At 38.5% G+C, this 22,567-nt stretch overlaps 1 pseudogene; it reads left to right on the forward strand.

Moving 5' to 3' along the window:
• The first annotated feature begins 6,236 nt into the window (after window positions 1-6,236).
• The window catches only part of LOC116864429, a 40,183-nt pseudogene continuing 23,852 nt past the window's right edge, over window positions 6,237-22,567 (forward strand).

Here is a 22,567-nt window from a genome sequence, read left to right on the forward strand (position 1 = left end):
GGTGTGCAGAGGCCCGCGCCCAGAGGAGGCTGCCTTGGCGGGACAAGACGCGTGGAGCCCGGGGAATCGCGCGCGGAGCCCAAGCGGCCTGGGGAGCGGGCGGCGGAGTTGGCGCGGAGGAGGAGCGAGCTCGGCGCTCAGGCGCACGGGGCGCGGGCGGAGCGGGGCGCGCCGGGCGGCGGCGGCGGCGGCAGCAGCTCCATCCGCGGGGCTGCTGCTGCCCCGCTGCGCATCGCTCGGAGTGCCCAGGTACAGAGCGCCTCCTGGGCCCGCTGGCCCGCTGCCCCGGGCGTGGGCCGGGTCGGGGACCTGGGGGCGAGCGCAGTGGGGCACGGCGCTCGAGGAGGTCCGACTTGGGGCTGAGCTCGGGAGCGCGGCGGCGGCGGCTGGGGCACAGGGCGGCCGGGTGAGCTGGCCGGCGCTCGCTCTCTCCATTCACTGAGCAGGGCAGACACCGGAGACGCGGGGCCCACCCCTCCCCCCCCCCCCCAAAAACGCCAGCTCCGCCTCTCATTGGCTGCGCCGCACGTCATGTCGACTAAGTTGGGAACTTTGCTGGAGCAACCCAGAGCCGCGAGGGGAGGAGGCAGGAGATGTGTTAGAGGGAAGGAAAAGGGGCTCGGCCAGCAGGGTCCCAAAATTGAGACCCATTCACTGTTACGGAGCCAAGGTGATAAGGCTGGTGGCACTTTCTCTTTCTGGCACTGAGCTAGGCACTCAGCTCAGTTTTCTTTCCTTGGGTTTCAACACCGTCCCGCAAGAGGGCATCTGAGTACCCCGTTTTATAAATGAAACAAAGTTCAGAGAAGTAAAGGGACTTGCTCAAGGCCACACAGCTCCTAGGTACCCCAAACCGCAGTCCTCACATTCACTCATATTTTACACCACAGCCCATCGAAGCTGTGTCCGTCACTCATCTAGGAAGATCCTCAAAGATCCTACCTCATCTTGGCAAAGATCCGCAACTTCTTCCTAAAGGACCTGTTTTGTTGATACTAACGCATTTCACAGTCACACGTGTCACATAAAATATTTGATAGTGTTGTTCATCAGGCTGCTGCTGACAAACCCTACACGCAGACGGGTCCTGCTTTGCCTAGACCCAACGCCCGCTGTGCAGGTAAAAGTCGCGATGGCCGGAACTAGGGCCCCTGGACTGACAATGCGTGTCCATAGTCAGCTTTCGCTTCCTGACTTGGTGACTCCGGGCCAATCATGTCCCCTCTGAGCCTCAGTTTCCTCAAAGCAAGGGGCCACAGCTCTGTTTGGGACCACCTCACTGGGTTGTTTGGAGCATCAAAGAAGAGAAAGTGTTTTTACAAAACAGACATTCACGTGTGAGACATCCCTTCGCCCCCCAGAGCCTTCATTGTTCCATAGCGCTCTAAATTGGCCAGGTCTGAGTTTTTCCAGATGCTGGTGGGGAGGGGCGCGTGTGTTAGAGGCTCCATAAATACTTGTAGGAATGATTTTGTTTGTTTGTTTGGAGGGAGAGGGCAGCAACTGGAGGAAGTATTGCCCAGACTTCCTTAAGGTCTGCTCACACTGGAAAAGTCTAAATGAGCCCTGAACATGCACGTGCGTGCACACGCCCCCCCACACACACACTTGCATGCACACACATGCTTATACTGAGGCTCACACACACACCCATATACACCCTCACACTCAATCACATACACACATGTGTACATGCATCGCCTCACACTATGCACAATCACACATACCACAATAATAATTACGCTACTGAGAGCTCTTTCCTTTTCTTTCATATAAATGCTATTCTAATTCCTTCTGCCTCATTTTCCTTGAAGGAAATTTTCAACGACTTGACCGTATCCTGTGAATTTAGAGTAGAGGTGTAGATTTTATTTTATACCATTTAACATATTTTCAAAATCATAGTTCCAGGCACCCCACTGCACGTACGTGTACGCGTACATACACAGTCACACACCCTTCAGCCCCTCCATCATTCATAAACACATTAGGCGTAATTTACTGCTGTTTTTCTTGGGAGCAGCTTTCCGTACCGATGCTGTTCTCAGCGCCCTCTGGTGGCCATAGAGAGTCTAAGCCCTGGTCCATAGAGTGACTTCAGCTTTTAAGAACTCTAAACATCCTTTCCTCTGAAACTTTCCTCCAAACCTTGAACCAATTTAGTACCAGGACTGAGGCAGATGAGAGAACTGGGCAAAGAACCAAGGGCACAAAAGCGTCTCAGACTGTCTGGAGCAGAAAAGAGTGGAGTTTTCTTTGTTTTCCCAAATGCACGCTAGAGCATGTTTTGCAATCCTTTTAGGCTGGGCCTGGGTCTGTGCTCTGAGCACAGTGTGAGGGTGGGGTGGGGGGCAGGGACTTTGTTTTCCATTTAAGCTGATGGGAAATTTCATGAGCCTGACTAGATCTTTAAGTGACTTAATAGGCATTCAAGTGTGCTTGCTTTTCTTTGGGAGAACACTTTAGAACAGAGCCTGGGAGTCAACCATCCCAAAGAAAGAGGCAGTAAAGAGGGCATGGGCCATACAAAATTAGGAAGCAGGGCTGGAACCACCTTGAAAGCCACCTGATCCAGCATTTCTGCAAGTGTGTTCTGACGACTACTAGTTCTATGTGTTTCTTCAAGAAAGTGGGGAAGGGGGGTTCTTGGGCAAAAATAGGGTGAGAAATGCTCGCTTTCACCACTCTTGGAGATTTGTATCACCCATGAGCATATTTAAGATTCTGAGAAGTCCTGCAGTAAGGAAACTGGTTTAAGGTTTGTTGAACCCAGTTTCCCTGGTATAGCTGACCCTTTTACATATAAACTTAAAATTCTTTTGAAATTTTTGGAGAACACCCAATATAATTCAGCCTCTGTATTCAATAATGTGGAAACTGAGGCTCAGAGAGGGAGGGTCACTGGTACAAGGTTATCCAGCTAATTAATGAAAGAGCCAGAGCCGGGACCCAGGGCTCCCAGTGCTTAGAATTAGGCTCTACCCACTCTCCCCTACGGCTTCTGAAGCATTACTCTTCCCAGAGAAGTATGAGTAAGTCCTTAGGAGGCGAGTTTGTTGGGTAGGACTTATTATGTCTAAGTACCAGAGATGGCATTTACACCTTATGGTGTCATTTTCAGAGTTCCGCATAAGCCTCCAGGGCCAACTTTTGGATTTTTTCCTTTAGTTCTCTCAAGGCTTCTCAAAAGCAAACTGCCCACCCATTCCCCAAAGAAACTCACCTCAAACTTTCTCCTCCACTTGTTTTCTCTCTCTCAGTGGAAGGCACCATTATTTACATGGCTACTATAATCAATTGATGTTTTCTGGTTTCAGCAATAGAAAATAGCTCATTGAAGATAAAAAGAAATAATTGTTATGAACGCCTTTGGGTAGCATACAAAATTAAGGAGGAAGAAACTAAAGAAGGAAGTTTTTAAAAAGACACAAACCAAGCAGGATCTAGGATCAAGCCCAAACCCAAACTTCCAAATTCCCAAGACACAAAGACTGGCCTGGCTTAGGTTATGTAACCACCCTGTTAACCACAGAAGGCCAGAATCTGTGGATAATAGTTCCGTGAAAGCTATACTCAGCGAGGCAGGCAGGAGCAGTGTTCTCAAAGGAAAACTGGGGAGCTGTAAGCTGAAAAAGTAAGGGGATGACGAGAAGGCAAAACAGCACCAAAGCATCTTCCCTCTGTTTCACACCACTTCAGTTCCCGAGTCCCGTTAATTATTCCTCATGAGTATCACTTGATCTGTCCCTCTTCATCGTTGGGTGTCCAGCTCTATTGTTCACATCCTTGTTTCGGGTATTGCCATTGCTCACACCAGCCCCCAACTCAATTCTCTATCTTTGTTTTTGTTGTTGTTGTTGTTGTTGTTATTCCAACAATTCATCCTTGGCCCGGATGATCAAGGGATTTTTTCTAAAATGCACACATTGTAATGCAAACCTGAACTTTGAAGGAGATTTCTTCCTCTATATCTCAGCTCCTCCCGCTCTCCCACACCCACTCAACATAACATCTCTCCTGAACATTCTTCCTGGCTCTTTCCTGTCTGGCTAGCCCAGAGTTAGTTGAGCCTTTCATTTCTCCAGGAAACCTTGCTGATCCAGTCTATTAGATTTTCAAAGTCAGGGAATCTACAGAATCTATTAATTCCAACATTTATTATAGAAATTTTCAAACATACAGAAGTATCTAATTCATTTTTGCATGCGTGATGCCTAGAGGTACAAATTCATCTCTGATGATTGGTGAATGACTAATTTACAAGTATGCAAATGAATCATCTCTCCAATCACCTAGCTTATTTGACACCCTCTTGCTGCAGTTTTACTTATTTCGATCAGTGGTACTTGATCTTCTGTGGGAGGAGGATGAGACTATACTCTTCTAGAAACTCTGAGTGGGTGGTTTTTTTTTTTTTTTTTTTGAAAACTATATACATTCTCCGTCCCACCCAACATTCTGATATATTTGCTCCCATCCCGCTCAAACTTACCATTTGTGCTGGTTGTTCCCCAGTGAATTGTCCAGACTGCTCTGCCCACTGTATGGACTGTATCACCTGTGCTCCCTTGGGTCTGCCCATGTGGGGAACTAGCCCAGAAATCTGGAGGAAAGTCAGCGCTTCCTCTATAAGGACAGCAGTGTGGCAGTGCCTCCCTTCCTTTACTGAAGGTCAGAGTTCATGTCCTCCAGCTGCCATTCCCATCCCTTTATCTCTTTAGAGGGTAGGAGTAGCTTCCCGTTATTGCTAAACCTTGGGCAGTCCCCATCTCTTGATTCCTTAACCCTATCTCACTTTTCTAAATAGCCCCTCTACTTCACCTTCTTCAAATTACTCCTTTGGGTTGCGTTGTCTGCTTCTTACCAGGGGCCCTGAAACTGACACACTCCCTCACTGAGCCATCCTAGTAGATCTCTGAGGAATATGTGAACGGGGAGGGAAGGGAAAGATGGCAAAAACTCCAATCTGAGATTAAGACTGTGATTCCTACTAAATCTTCCCAGGGGAGGGAAAAACTCACATATGTGAATTTTAGGTCATTTCTGGGGAGCAGGATTGAGTAAAGGTACCATCAGCTGGACCTGGAAGGTCATTTTTTTCCCTGCAAAGGCTTCTTTTTCTCTCTGTTGAGAAAAAAAGAGTATTAAAGTTTTACTGCCAGTTACACTATTGAGCTTTCCCAGGGGGCAAGATCTACTCTGAATAGATAAATGTTTGCTGACTGAATACATAACTTTAAAATTTATAACCTATCCTGGGGAACAAGATAAAGCAATAGAACCTTCCAAAATCCAGAGTGGCCTGTAATGGACAACTCTTACTTCATCTTTCACTCCAACTATGTGATTATAATTTAGAACTTCCTTGTTATATGATCTTGCCTCCCTCTCATGATAGTGATTTTCTAGGGGGGAGCACTGACATAAAGCCAATCAGAGTCTTCCCTGAAATTTTTCCAACTGGAACTGGAGAAAGAGATTCAGTTCCTCTGTGACTGTAAAGTTGGAACATGTGAGAAACTAGAATGAGTAGACGTATTTTCAGTTGTGTGGCCCAGCTGGTATAATAAAATGGATTTGACCCATTTTCTAGAAGCGTAAGTGGCATGTAGCTTAATTTAGCAATCGAACAGCCATTTATTGGGAACTTTATATATGCCCAGAAGAAGACACAGCTCACAGCAGCCAACAATCCAATTAGGAAGAGAAGTTTAAGATATATGAAAGAAGATAAAAGATATGGTATATCATTAAATGCTAATTAATGTGAGTCAGATAGTAAGTGCTACAAAAATTCTAAAAAGGAAGAAAAAAATCACTTCAAGCTGGATTGGAAGTGCTGAGGAATGCCAGTCAGTTTTTGGATAATACACAGATTTGATGAGCTCAATGTGAGGGAAAAGGGTCTTCCTCTTGAGGGAAGCAAAGGCTATGAACCTATGCCTATGAACAGGCAGGAAAAGAATGGTATATGAGTGTAAGGAAAGGGCTTTGGGAATGTGGAATATAAGAGAGTTTAGGACAGATTCCTATTGGTCTGAGAGCAAATTCGAGAAAAAGCTCTGATACTTGATTTGCTTTTGGACATGGGTTGGCCATCTGGGCTCTATGAGAGATGATACAGATTGGAATCCCCAGAAAGGAACCAGAAATATATCCCAGATCAGCTTTGCCCTGGTCTGAAAGGAGGCTAGATGAAGTGAAGAGCTCTTTTTTCTCTAAACTGGTACATCAAGATGGTGGTGATTCAGCCAGATATGGGGTCAGGCTCTTGGTCCTCAGCACCAGAGGGCGGACCTGAGAGGCCTGGCAGACAGGTGAGTGCAATCATGGGTCTGTCCAAACTATGCAATGAAGCTTTGTCTCATATTTGAGCAAAGCAAGAACTGTCACTGGGGAAATGGCTCTCCAATTTGAAGAGTATTAATCACCTAATTAACCAGAACACCTGCTCATAAAATTCATCCCACCCAGGGAAACAAATTAAACAAAGCATGAGGATGTGCCACACGGACTTGGCGGTGGCATCTGCATTCTTGGCTGGCTTCCTTGGGCACTGGGGCTCAAAAAACTCTCCAGCCAGCTGTTGAGTTTGACAGAAACTTTAGAATACCACCCTTGTTTAGCAAGCAGTGATTAGTGCAAAATCAGAGAAACTCCTCTTGCAACTTAACCTGACATCATGGATGCCCCCAATATGCTGGGCCTGTTCTGAGTATTTTACATATATTAACTCTCTAATCTTAATAACAACCAAATGAAGTCCCCTCTTGTGGCAGAGGCCAGCTTGATGCTCACAGATCCAGTTTCTTCTTTCTGGGAATACAAAAAGACTATATTTACCAGCCTCCCTCCCAGCCTTCCCAGCAGTTAGGGTGAGGTCATATGCTTCATTCTGACCAATAAAGTTTGTGTAGAAGTGATGCACACCACGTCCAGACTTGATCTTTGAAACCTCTTATGTAATCAGGCAGGCCTTCTCTCTTTGCCTGTTCGCTACACAAACAGAGGGGATCCAGTGAAGAATCACAGTGTCCCGCCCGAGAGGATGGTGGAGCCACAGAAAGGAAGACACTGGAATCCTTGAATCACTACATAGAAGGCAATGACCATACAGTCTGTAATAGGAGAATAACCCAACACCCCCGCTAAGATTTGGGGTTGTTCATTATTATTATAGGCTGATATACCAATGCAATCTTTTTTTTTTAATGTTATGTTAGTCACCACACAGTACTTCATTAGTTTTTGATGTAGCATTCCATGATTCATTGTTTGCATATAACACCCAGTGCTCATTACAATATGTGCCCTCCTTAATACCCATTACCAGGTTAACCCATCCCCACACCCCCTCCCCTCTGAAACCCTCAGTTTCTTTCCCAGAGTCAAGAGTCTCTCATGGTTCATCTCCCCCTCAGATTTCCCCTCCTTCATCTTCCCCTTCCTTCTCCTAATGTCCTCCAAGCTATTCCTTATTTTCCACAAGTAAGTGAAACCATATGATAATTGTCTTTCTCTGCTTGGCTTATTTCACTTAGCATAATCCCCTCCAGTTCCATCCATGTTGATGCAAAAGTTGGGTATTCATCCTTTCTGATGGCTAAGTAATATTCCATTGCATATGTGGACCACATCTTCTTTATCCATTCTTCTGTTGAATGCACTCAGCTCCTTCCACAGTTTGGCTATTGTAGACATTGCTGCTATGAACATTGGGGTGCCCCTTATTTTCACTCTATCTGTATCTTTGAGGTAAACACCCAGTAGTACAATTGCCGGGTCATAAGTTAGCTTTATTTTTAACTTCCTAAGGAAGCTCCATACTGTTTTCCAAAGTGGCTATACCAACTTGCATTCCCACCAGCAGTGTAAGAGGGTTCCCCTTTTCTCCACATCCTCTCCAACATTTGTTGTTTCCTGCCTTGTTAATCTTTGCCATTCTAACTGGTGTAAGGTATCTCAAAGTGGTTTTGATTTGAATTTCCCTGATGGCTAATGATGTTGAACATTTTTTTTCATGTGTCTGTTAGCCATTCATATATCTTCTTTGGAGAAGTGTCTGTTCATGTTTTCTGCCCATTTTTTGACTTGGTTATTTGTTTTTTGGGGGGTGTCAAGTTTGAGAAGTTCTTTATAGATCTTGGATACCAGCCGTTTATCTGTAATGTCATTTGCAATATCTTCTCCCATTCTGTGGGTTGCCTTTTGTTTTGTTAAGTTTCCTTTGCTGTGCAGAAGATTTTTCTCTTGATAAAGTCCCCAAAGTTCATTTTTGCTCTGCAAAAGCAAGGGATAACAATGCAATTTTGAAATTATGTCTTCCCCAAATCACACAGGATGAGTCTTAGGAAAAGCCATTATCTATGTGGTATGATTTCAGAAACAACAGGAAATTTCTCCCTTCCCAAAATAATACCTCCTCCTATTGGTTAATTAATGAAATGTTTTTAAATAGTAACCCTAATTGTCTGACTTATTTATTTCTTATTTATTGATTCAACATATATTTACTGTGTACTTTTTGGATAAAGGTCACGTCATATATGTTCTAGTGAAGACAAGGTAAATCATAATTGTTACTCTTATAGAGTCTTATTTGGGCAATAGATGTAAAACAATCAATTAACTGTAAAACAATCAATTAATAATAATATATAATTAGAAATTATAAAGTGTTGAGAAGGGAATCAACAAGGTGATATGATAAAGACTAACTGAGGCTGGAAATATTTCAAAAATGGCCATGGAAGGAGATGCAAAAGACCTGAAGAATATGATATATACATATGTATATATGTATATATCCATATATGTATATATGTATATATCATATATATGATATATATATGATATAGAGCTATGATATAATAAGGTATGGGATAGGTCACTATTCCAAGAGACAAACATCCAAAGGCCCTATGCTGTGAGTTCACTAGTTGAGGAACATAAAAAAGGGCACTGTATGAATCCTAGAATATGAAAGACACTTTTTCTGGGAAGGCCAGAATTATTTCTTCTTCACCGTTGTACTGATCCTGGGCTATGTGAAGTACTACAGTGAGTGGTATTACCCCTATTATTTGTATGTATGAAGAGAAGCCTAAATTTTTGGACTAATCTGACTGGACACAAAATCAGTTGCAATTCCAGGGATATTTGTAGATAAAGAGGCTAGTAAATGCACATGAATTAGGGGATTTGAGTTAAAGGTATGTTGCATAAGTAGCAACATATTTTTTTCCCACAGCTTTTAAGTTTTTAATGTGGCTAGGGGATAAGGGATGGAGTTAATGAAGTCCACTAGAGTAGGAGGTTAAGGACCTTCTAACCCACTCTTGGAGCCACCAGCTCATTGAGGGATTATCTAGTCTTGGGAAAGGAGTGTGCTTTTCTGTAAAATATTTTATTTCCCAACTTTAGCTAATGGCATCACCATCTACCCAGTTGGCCAAGAAAAAAACCTAAACATCATCTTTAACTTTCCCCTTTTATTCCTTTTAATTTACCCCATCCATCAGCTCACCCAGACCTCTTGACTCCTCAGCTTAAAATGTTGTGAGTTCATACCCCAAATGTTCCCTCTCCTTGGATTTGTTCTGCCCATAATGGCCTCTCACCCAGGCTCTTACCTGGCTTCCCTGCTCAACTCCTCCAGTCACATTTCAGAGCCTTAAAAGTATTTCCATTACTTACAGTGTAGTCTAAACTATGTACATGGTAAAGAAAGGTCTTTGTCTCTGCCTTTATCTTTTGCTTCACTTTGTCACAAATCCTTCTTCCCTCTTTAGGCTGAGCCATAGAGAATTAGAATTTCCTGAAAGTGTTGAGGTATCTACCATCTGTCAAGTTATCCCATTCTCTTCACACTTTCTGCAATGCCATTGCCCACCTCCTCTGGTGAAATTGTCCCGGTTCTTTGCCATGCAGCTAAAGCATCTCCACCTCTGTGAAGTATTTTATGCTTCCCTCCTATATTAGAGACTTCTTCATTTGATTGGTGGCTGTAAACCTCTATTCTGCACTCCTACACTGATGTAATTATCTACTTATGGATATTCCTCTTGCCCAACTAGATTGTGGGTCTCTTGACAGATGGAATGTAATTGATTGACCTCCTTGAGAGAGCTGTCTATCCTCACTGTGTCTAACTCCTCTATTCTTTCTTCAATCCACCACCCCTTTCAGAATTTCTCCCCAAAGCTGAAACTGTTGTTTCCAATGACTTCCCCATTTTCTAGTTAAGTAAAAAGTCTTAGAGTCATCCTTCATTTCTCCCTTCTTTTCATACACAACTAAATAATCAGCAAGTCGCATTTATTTTTTCTTCGAGTCCAGAATTCAATCCTTTTGTTTCATGTCTACCATTACAACAAATGATGGTCACTTCTGGCCTGGATTCTGGCAATCATCTCCTAACTCCTTGCCTCCATCACTCCCCGCCTTCTATAGCCAACCTTTAACTCAGCAGCCCCACATTGTTAAAATATACATCAGATCATGTAATTCTTATGATCCAAAACTTCCTATGGAAACTTCTGCTTCTATCTATGATGGAATAACTGAAACTAGATTTACCTTTCCACCTTAAGCCTATAGAAAATAGGACACAATATATAAAAAAGATGATTTTCAAACATCGAAAGATAAGAAGTATATGACCCCTCCCTAAAATGAGAAACAAGTGAGGTGAGCTGTACAGTTACACCTTACTTCCTATAGATAATTTCCAGATTGCAGTATAGGGATGAGAACTCAGCATTCTAAGTTGAAGTTGAAGAGACAGACTGGAAAGACAACTTTGTCTAGAGTTTTAACACTACAACTAGAGTTGTAACCACGAGGTGGGAGCTGAACAGAAGAGAATTCTAGGATCTACTGAGAGATTTCCTTGAGTCTTTGGTGAAGTATTTATTAGAGAAAAATACATGAGGCTGAGGAGCGAACTCTCTGACAGGAATAAGCTGAATTATTCTCACAGTTCACATAAGACTAGGAATAGTGTTTCCACCAGCCACACTGAAAGACCCTCATAATATAAGGCATTGAGTAGAAACCTCAGAATAATATTACCTTTGTAGTGGAGCTGAAGACACTTGGGGCCCACCCCAAGAAAAGCTTAAAAACAAGACTCAAATGTCTCCAACTGATTCTGTGTAACTTAACGTCAGAAGAACAAAGTCCATGCTTTTTATTATTTATTTATTTATTTATTATTGTTTTTTATTAAGTTATGTTAGTTACCATATAGGACTAGTTAGTTTTTGATGTAGTGTTCCAAGATTAATTGTTTACGTATAACACCCAGTGCTCCATGCAATACATGCCCTCCTTAATACCCATCATGGGCCAACACATCCCCCTAACCACTCCCCTCTAAAGCCCTCAGTTTGTTTCTCAGAGTCCACAGTCTCTCATGGCTCATCTCCCCCTATGGTTCCCCCCCCCTTCATTTTTCCATCTTTCTCCTAATGTCCTTCATGCTATTGCTTATGTTCCACATGTAAGTGAAACATATGCTAATTGACTTTTTCTGCTTGACTTATTTCACTCAGCATAATCTCCTCCAGTCCCATCCATGTTGTTGCAAAAGTTGAGTATTCATCCTTTCTGATGGCTGAGTAATATTCCATTGCATATATAGACCACATCTTCTTTATCCATTTATCTGTTGAAGGGCATCTCGGCTCTTTCCACAGTTTGACTATTCCATGCTTTTTAAAGAAATAGTAGAGCAACCAACAATGGAAATTTCACAATGACTGCCATCCAATCAAAAATCACCTGGAACACAAAGAAGCCTGAAAAATATGATTTACCAAAAAAAAAAAAGAAGAAAAAAAAACAATACAAACAGACACAGAAATGGTAGAGATGATAATAATTAATAGACAAGAATATTAAAAGAGCTATTTTAAACATAACTTGTATATTTACAAAAACAAAAGAAGATATAAAAAGAAGCAAATGGAACTTCTATAGATGTAAAATATAGTATTTAACATGTAAAGGCGCTAGATGGTATTGGCAGCAGGTAAAATTCACCAAAATCTTGTACCCAGAATTTATTTTAAAAAAACCCCCAAAACTAATATAGCTCCATAATTAAAAGACAAATAGCCAAATTAAAAATAAACCCAAGATTTAAAGAGGTACTTCATCCAAGGAGGTAGATGAAGAGATATGAATAACAAGTAGACACATGGAAGAATGCTCAAAATCAGTCATAAGGGAAATGCAAATTAAAATCACAATGAGAGACTACTACACAGACATTAAAAAGGCTAGCACCAAAAAGACTGAAATTACTAAGTGTTGACGAGAATAAATAGAAACTTGAGCACCCATTCAGTGCTAATAGGAATAAAAATGGTACAAACACTTTGGATAACAGCTTGGCAGTTTCTTAAAAGTTAAACATATACTTATCATATGACCCAATAATTTCACTCCTAAATGCCTACCAAACAAAAAAGGGAAATATATGTCTACACAAAATCTTGTATAGCAATATTATTCATAATAGCTCAAAATTAGAAACCATCCATATGTCCATCAACTGATGACCAGATAAAACAAAATTAAAAATGATATATCTACACAATGGAGTATTACTCACTCATTTAAAGGAACAAACTCCTGATACATGCAATGATGTGGATGCAGATCAAAATCATAATGCTAATTGCAATAATCCAGATGCAAATATAAGACTACATTTTGTATGAATCCACTTACATCAGATATAAAGAAAAGGAAAGTTATAGATACAGAAAGCAAATAAGTGGTTTCCTGGAGCTGGGTGTGGGGTAGGATGGGCAGTAGAAATTAACTGCTAACAGGTATAAAGGAAATTTTTGGAATTGTTCAAGAGTGGATTGTGGTGATGATAGTCACTCAACTATATACTTACCCAAACTCAAAAGTCAACTGGACTTAAAAATGTTTGCTGTATTTAGGAGGAGTCAAGATGGCGGAGAAGTAGCAGGCTGAGATGACATCAGGTAGAAGGAGATCAGCTAGATATTTTATCAAACCATTCCGAACACCTGCAAATCCAACAGGAGATCAAAGAGAAGAAGATCAGCAATTCTAGAAACAGAAAATCGAACACTTTCTGAAAAGTAGGACCGGCGGAGAAGTGAATCCAAAGCTACGGGGAAGATAGACTGCGGGGGGGAGGGACTGGCTCCCAGCAAGCGGACTTAAATTATACCTCAATAAAGCTGCTAAAAAGGTAATTGTTTAAAGTAAAATGATAAAAGTGTACCACTGAGTTTATAATATGTGCAAAAGTAGAGGATATGAAAATAATAGCACAAAGGACAGGAGAAGGTAATGGGAGTATACTGTGTAAGGTTACTATACTATAGGAAAAGTGGTATAATATTATTGGAGAGTAGAAGATAAACTATGAAAATTTAAAATATGTGTTATAAACAATATTTTAAGGAAATCATAAAACAAAACAAAACAAAACAAAGACATATAAGTAAATGCCAGTAGAAGAAATAAAATGAAGTGATAAAAATTTCTCACTATATCTAAAATAAGAAAATAAGAAAAAAGGCAAGAAAGAGCAGATGGAACAAATATTAAACAAATAGCAAGACAGTAGACTCAAACCCATATGGCCATAATAACGTTAGATATAAATGGTCTAAACAATCCAATTTAAAGCCAGATACTTGGGGCACCTGGGTAGCTTAGTTGATTAAATGTCTGCCTTCAGCTCAGGTCATAATCTCAGAGTCCTGGGATCAAGTCCGTCCTGCATCAGGGTCCCTGCTCAGTGGGGACCCTGCTTCTCTCTTTCTTCCCCACCTGTGATCTCTGTCTCTCTATCTCTCTGTCTCAAATGAATAATTAAAAATCCTTTTTTAAATATTTTTATTTATTTAACATACAGAGAGAGATCACAAGTAGGCAGAGAGGCAGGCAGAGAGAGAAGGGGAAGCAGGATCCCTTCTGAGCAGAAAGCCCAATGCCGGGCTCGATCGCAGGACCCTGGGACCATGACCTGAGCTGAAGGCAGAGGCTTGACCCTCTGAGCCACCCAGGCACCTCAAATAATTAAAAATCTTAACAAATAAATAAAAAAAATAAACATAGCCAGAGACTTGTGAGATTGGATGAAACAAAGCAAGACCCAACTGAATGATGTCTATAATAAATCCTCTTTAAATATAAAGACACAGAAAGTGTAATAATAAAAGGATGGAAAAGAATGCAGCATGAAAACACTAGTCAAAGAAACCTAGAGTGGCTATATTATTATTAGAGAAAGCAGAATTTAAAATTTGAATAAATTCAAATTAACAGAGAAAGATAATTTTCATATGATTTTACTTAGATGTAGAATTTAAGAAACAAAACAGATGATCGTAGGGGAAAGGAGGGAAAAAAAAATAAGACAAAGTCAGAGAGGGAGACAAACCATAAGAGACTCCTAATTATAGGAAACAAACCGAGGGTTGCTGGAGGGGAAGTACGTAGGGGGGATGGGGTAGCTGGGAGACGGGCAATAGGAGGGCATGTGATGTAATGAGCACTGGGTGTTATAATGCAACTGATGGATCACTAAACTCTACCTCTGAAACTAGTACTACACTATATGTTAATTAATTGAATTTACATAAAACTTTTTAAAAAGAAACAAATAAAAGAAGCATTATTTTCCTCGATAAAGAGAATATGTTTCATAATGATAAAGGTGTCAATTCCCCAAGAGAACATAACAATCCTAAATGTGGATGTGCCGAACAACAGAGCTTCAAAATACATGAAAATAAAATGCAGTAGAACTAAAAAAAAGAATAGACCATTCCACAGTTATGTTGTGGGTATCAACATTCTTATCTCAGTAATTGCTACAAGTAGACAAGAAATCATTAAAGATATATGAAACTGAAAAAAAAATTAGTAACCAAATAAGACTAATTGACATTAGAGAACTCTCCACCCAACAATAGCAGAATACACATTATTTTCAAATCCACTTAGCATATTCACTAAGATAAACAATAGTCTGGGTCATAAAGTAAGTTCCAATAATTTTAAAAGGATTCAAATTGTATAAAAATATTCTCTGACCACAACGGAATTAAGTTAGAAATCAAAGACACAAAAGATACATGGAAAATCACTTAAAATGTTGAAAATTAAACATCACTCTTCTAAATAAACTATGGTGAAAGAAGAAATCACAAGGGAAATTAGAAAATATTTTTAATTCAATGAAAATGAAAACACCACATGTGAATATTTGTGGAATGAAGCTAAAGTAGTGTTTAAAGGGAACATTTTGGCATTAAATGCTTTTATTAGATAAGAAAGAAGGATGAAAATCAATAACCTAAGTTTCTACTTTAAGGAACTAGCTAAAGAAGAATGTGTCAAACCCAAAGTAAACAGGAGGAAGTAAATAATGGAGAACAGAAATCACTAAAATTGAAACAGGAATGCAACGGAGAAAACCAATGAAATCATGTTTTTTTTCTTTGAAGCGATAAAGTGGAAGATCTCTAAAATAACAATCATGAAAAAAAGAGAAGATATAAGTGATCAATACCAGGAATTAAACAGGAGACATCTCTATAAAGCCAATGAACATTAAAGGAAGAATAATAGAATATTATGAAAAGCTTTATGCCAAACATTTGATTATTTAGATGGAATGGACAAATTCCTTGAAGAACACAAACTACAAAAGCTTATTCAAGAAGAAATAACCTAATTAGCCCTACATCTATTAAAATTTGAATTCATGGTTTAAAAACCTTACCACAAAGACAATCCAGGTTAGATATTTTCACTGGCAAATATAACCAACTTCACATAAACTGTTCAAGAAAACAGAAAAAAAGAGAAGAGTTTCTAACTCATTAGTGAGGTTAGAATTATCATGACATCAAAAAAGTTAACAAAATTTCACATCTATTCATGATAGAAATTTTCAGAAAATGGGAAAGATGAAACTTCCTCAGACCAATAGCATATATCTACAAAAACTCTACAGTTAGCTAAGATTAAAAAAAAAAAAAAAAAAAGGCTTTCTTCTTAAGATCAGGAGCAAGGAAAGGATGTCTGATTCAACACTCACTTCCAACACTATGCTGGAGGTCCCAACCGATGTTGTAATATTAGAAAAAGTAAAAAGGCATGCAGATTTTAAAGGAAGACATAAACTTGTATTTACAGACAACGTGATTGTCTACATAAGAAATCCTAAAGAATCTACTTATAAGTGAATTCAGTAAGGTTGTATGATATAAGGTCAATATATGAAAATCAATTGTTTTCTCAGATACTAGCAATGAATAACTGGAAACTGAAATTACAAAAATAGTACCATTTACAACAGCATTAAAAAGTATGGTGACTAAAATAACAATAAAAAATAATAAAATTTAAAATAAATAAATAAAAACAAAAAATAGCATTAAAAAACATGAAATACTTAGAGGCAAAACTATGTACAGGATTTAAAAGCTGAAAATGACAAAAAGGTTGATTAGAGAAATCAAGAGGACCTTGTAAATGGATAGCTATATACCTGTACTCATGGATTAGAAAATTCAATATTGGTAAGCTGTCAATTCTCCTCAAATTCATTTATACATTCAGTGTAATCCCAATCAAAATCCTGGTGTGAATTTTTTTCTTGTAGAAATTTACAGGTTAATTCTAAAATTTATATAGAAAAATGAAAGAACTAAAAGACGTAAAGTAGGTAATTTTGGACATGAAGAACAAAGTTGGAGATTTCAGATAACCTGATTTGGAGGTTTACCATAAGGCTGTAATAATCAAGACAGTGTCGTATTAGCTGTAAGAGAGACAGAGATGGAGGGAATAGAATCTGCAGTTTAGAAACAGACCCTTACATATGCTCCCTGATCTTCAACCAAAGTGGTAAGGTAATTCAACAGACAAAAGATCATCTTTTTGGCAATGGGTGCTGGAAGGATTGGCTACTTATATGCTAAATAAGGAAACAACCTTGACCTTTTCCTGCATCATATACAAAATTAACTTGAAATGGCCTATATTTAAATGTCAGTGTAAAATGTATAAAAACTTCTAGAAGATGAGACATAGGAGAAAATCCTTTTGCTCTCGAATTAGGTAAGGATTTATTAAATAATATGCATAAAGCACAGACCAGAAAAGAAAAAAAATTGATAAGTTGAACTGAATCAAAATTAAAAACATCTGTTCTTTGCAAGATACTGTAACATACATAAAGAGGTAAGTAGCGCATATCTGATAATGGGTTCATGTCCAGAATATATAAAGAGGTCTCGAAATTCAATAAGACAAGAAACCAAATAAAAATGGGGTAAAAGCTTTACCAAAGAAGACACACATATGACAAATAACTTGTGAAAAGAAACTACACATCACCAGTTACTGAGGAAATGAAAGTTAAAATCATAATGAGATATCACTAGATACCCATTAGAAGAGCTTGAACTGAAAAGTGCTCTTGACTATATAAGGCATCTGGAAGCCTCATACACATGAATTATGGGAAGACAAAATGGTAAAGTGTCTGGTGCTTTCTAGGAAAGTTAAGCATTCACTTACTGTGTGACCCAGAAACCCTACTCCTAATACTTATCCAAGAAAATGGAAAACCTATGTCCACAAAACATGTATATGCAAAGGTTTGTGGAAACTTTGTTTATAATAAAGAAATAGAAGCAACTCAGATGCTCATCAACTGCTAAATGGATAACCGATTCGTGGTACATTAATATAATAGAACACAATTCGGCAATAAAAAAAATAAAGCATCAAAACAGGCAAAAAGTAGGTGAATGTCAAAAGCACTATGCCACTATGTGACTGAAATAAAGATAAAATATATTTATGACTAAACTTACATACTTTATGATTACATTCATATGACATATTGATAAGGCAAAAAGCAGATCAGAAACCAGATCGCTGAGTGCTAGGGACTGGGGGTGAAGGGAGATAATTGACTATAAATAGACACAAAGGAACTTTCTGCAGTAATAGAAATGTTCTGTCTTAGTTATGGTTTGGTTATAGGACTATACCCATTTGTCAAAACTTACTTCACTATACTCTTAAAAAGGAAATATATTATTGTCTATAAATATCTCAATGAACCTGATTCCTCAAAATTTCATCTTAAGTCTCAGTTTCTTCATCTATATAATTGCAGCTACTGTTATAATTTTTTTAAAATGATCTTTTCCATGAAAATATCATTCTGGCCCTGGTTTCTAATTCATTGCTCTGATTACTATTTGCTATTTTGTGTCATTAAAATAAAGATAAAATATATTTATGACCAGCATCTTTTATTATGCTCCATATGTACTGGTAAATTGGGCAATACTTAAGTGAGCATGACATTTAATAAAAGAGGAAGACAGAGTCAGTCTTCTCAGGGTCAAGCAGATACCCTGGAATTCAGACTGTAGCGAATACATTCTGCTTCTTGAATTCACACCCTAATCTCTTTTCTTAGTTTGCATTGGAATGTTGTCTGGGTTGAAGGAAAAATTCTAGAAAAATGTTTCTATTTATTTCTCGTGGCCTAGGAGGTATCAGAGTTCTGACATACAACAGTACAACATGTAAATGCATTTTCATAGCTGACATAATTACACTTATAGTAACTGAATACATTTTGTGTTTTCTTCCACTTTCTCTGGAGGTGGGCTTACTCCTTCATTTGGTCTCAGAACTCAGCCTGTGTCTAGGTCCCATTACAACTCTAACAGTAATGCTTGTGGTTTGACCTTTGTATCTACTGCCTTCACAGATTTTCTCCCCCAACTGTCCTGAGGTATCACATCTTATGGGCCCAATTTCTAGTCATTTATTTCAACTGGAGACAAACTCCTTAAGCATACCCATAGCTAAATGTTCTATACCAGACCTATCTGCAAACTGCACCGCCATAATCATTATTTTGCTTTTTAATTATAACAATTATAATAATGATAATAACATGGCAATCATTACCATTCATTGGTAATTGTATGCAGGATGATACTAAATACTTAGAACTAACCCCCACAACTATCAGGTGACGTAGATATGGTTCCTATTTCACAATGATGAATTAAGGCACAGAGCATCTCATTGGCTTTGCCTTGGGCCATATACCCTGTGCATCACAGATCTGGGCTCTAGTACCTATGTTTGTTGTCCAAAACCTATATTCTTCCCTGGCTGAAAAGGAGCAAGAGCTCACTCTATCAGCAAGGACATGTTGACCCAGGAATTAATTTAGATCAAACTTTTGAAAAGAGGGGAAGAAATGAGACTTAAAAAAAAAAAAAGAGCAGTTTGACAAAACTTTCCTTTTAAGCCACTTATAACCTTTAGATCTCTTCTTTTATTGTAATAGGGTCAATCTCCAGAGAGCTGAATGCCTGGTCTTCCCTCTAAAACTTTGTTGTCTTCCCCATCTCAGTGAATGGCAACTTTATCCTTCCAGTCTCTCAGCCCAAAAACTTTGTAATCATCCCTGACTCCTTCCCTTTTCTCACCTCTACATCCAATTTTTCAGGAAATCCTGTCAGTTTCATTTTCAAAATACATTCAGATTCTGGCTAATTCTCACCCTTCCATGACCCTTCTCTAAACCATAACGACATTTTTCTTTGTTTTTTTGCAATAGTCCCTTAACTGGGTTTTTTCTATCATTGCTGCCACAACACTCCAGTGACTTCCAATTTCACTCAAAGTCAAAGTCTTTATAGTGTCCTAAACTCCACATAGTCTGACACACACCCCGATTACAACTTTGACCTTCCTTATTATTCCCCACTTTGTGTATTCCACTCCAGCCCCACTGACTTCCTTCCTGTTCTTTGAATATACCAGGCACCCTTTTGTCTTGCTTTGCTCCAGACTTTCCCTAAGCCTAGAGCAAACTTCCCCTAAATACCCCCTTGTCTCACCCTCCCCTCTTACAAGCCTTTGTTCCTATCTGACTATTCAATGAGTCCTATGCTGACCATGTTATTTAATATAGCAATCTACCTCCATTTCCCTACCTATTCTCCTGACTCCTCCTTGCACTATTCTATTTTTTTCCTTTTTGCCAAGCACTTATCTTTTTTTTTTTTTTTGGTACAATATGTCACTTATTTTTCATGTGTATTGTTTATTGACTATCTCCTATGCTAGAATATGAACTTCCTGAGGGAAGGACCCTCTATTTTGATTAGTAATATAACCCAATGCTAAGAATAGAGCTTGGCATGTAATAGGTATTCAAAACAGTGTCACTGAATAAATAAACTAATAAACAGATTGCTTAATTTCACGTGGTAGGTTATAGAGCTGGGTCTATCTGAGTCCCAAACCCAAGCTTTTCCATTCAACCCATGCTAATATAAGCTATTCATATGCTTGGAGAAAACCATTTATTGAAATAAAATCTTGAAAAGAATAATAGGCATGTTGTATTTCAAGGATCCTTAGAAATCTCTGTTCTTCTTTCAAATATGCTTTGAGGAAGTCTCTTCCCATCTTTAACTCTGGGTTTAGGCTTCGTGATTCTGAAGGTAGATCCCTGTAGCTACATCATGTGTGTAGGAAGGAAGTTATTATACTATACTGCCCATTAATCTCTAAACATTAGTACGTAAAAATGGCTGTCCATGAGGTGGGGCCATAAATATCTTATGGTAGGCCATAAAATATCTTATGGTAACTGGAATGAGAGATTGGAAAGATCTTAGATCTATGAGATGCTAAAGCTTAGGGAGAAGAGCCTTAAACTCAGGAAAGCAAGCAGGACAGGCCCTCACAGTACAGCTTTGGAAGGAATCAGACCCAGATTAGAGATCCGGGCTTTCCATTTGCTAGGAAAAATTACTTAATAAACAAGAGTTTCATTTTCCTTATCTATGAAAAAGGATTCCAGTTGTACTCTTTACACTAGGAAGCTATAAAAAATTAATTTTAGGGGTACCTGGGTGGCTTAGTCAGTTAAGCATCCAACTCTTGATTTTGGCTCAGATCATGATCTCAGAGTTGTGATATCAAGTTTCCTGTCAGGATCCACACTCAGCGGGGAGTCTGCTTGGGAATCTCTCTCCTTCTCCCTCTGCCCTTCCCTCCACTCACACACACTCTCTCTAAATAAATAAATAAATAAAATATTTTAAAAAATAATTCTATGATTCAACCAAATAGCTTAGTACAATATCATTGTACTGTTAGTATTTATCATTTGTCATAAGTGTGATGTTAGTTGTAGAGTTTTGTAGATACATTATTACTAAACAACTGAATGTTTTCTCAAGAATAACGTGAGGATATTTATGTGAGGCATGAAACAAAAGCTTTTATGTTAAAGAGGAAGAAATAAAAATTGTCTATATTCACAGATAATATGATTGCCATATAGAAAATCTCAAAGAATCTCCAAAAATCTGCCAGAGTAACATGTTACAGGATAAAGAATTAAAAAATCAAATGTTTTTCTATATGCTAGCAATGAAAAATTAGAACTTTAAATAGCAGTGTAATTTATATCACCAAAAGTCATGAAGTAAATAGGTATACATCTAATAACATTTGTGCAAGATCTATATGCTAAAATTACAAAATATTGAAAAACAGTTTTAAAGACTTAAAATAGATTCTTCAGAATTATAGAGTGATAAACACAATATTCTACAGATGTAAATCCTTCCCCAAATTGACAATATAGATTTAAGATAATCTTAACCAACATTCTGGTAGAAATTGACAAATCGCATCTAAAATCTATTTGTAAAGGAAAAAAAAAAACTAGAATAGTCAAAACAATTAGAAAAAGAAGAACAAAGATGGAAAACTTAAACCACTTGATTTCAAGACTTAATGTCAAGCTATAGTATTTAAGATAGTGTGCTATTGGTGAAAAAGTAGACATTTGAATCAATAGTACAGAATAGTGTCCAGAAAAAGTCCCACCCATATATAGACAATAGATAAATGCATAAAGGTAATTCAGTAGAGAAGGTTGGTCTTTTTAACAATTTGTGATGGAATAATTGGGCATCCACATGAAAAAATAAAATAAAAAACAAAAGCCCTCCACCCATATCTCGTACCACAAACAACAATGAATTTAAAATAGATACAGACCTAAAGGCAAATCCTAAAACTATCAAATCCCTAGAAAAGAGCATAGGAAAAATTTTTTGTAATCTAAGATTAGGCAAATATTTCTTAGATAGGACATCAAGAGCATCATATATTTAAAAAATCCACAAATTGGGCTTCATTTAAATTAAAAATTTTTGTTCTTCAAAATATAGTTAAAACAATTAAAAGACAAAACCAACAACTGAACTAAAATGGGCAAGGACTTGAATACTTAACCCATGAAATATACCAGTGATAAATGAGTACATGCAAGGATACAAATTAAAATGGCAATGAAATATCACCACACACATTTTTAGAAGAAAAAATGGGTACTACAAAGTGCTGGTGAGGATATAGAGAAAACAAAATTCTCATATGTTGCTGGTAGGAATGCAAAATGGTACAGATACTCACAGAATGGTACAGAAAATCA

Source organism: Lontra canadensis, unplaced genomic scaffold (genome assembly GCF_010015895.1).
Source record: "Lontra canadensis isolate GAN:19392208 unplaced genomic scaffold, GSC_riverotter_1.0 scaffold5, whole genome shotgun sequence".
Lineage (NCBI taxonomy): Eukaryota > Metazoa > Chordata > Mammalia > Carnivora > Mustelidae > Lontra > Lontra canadensis.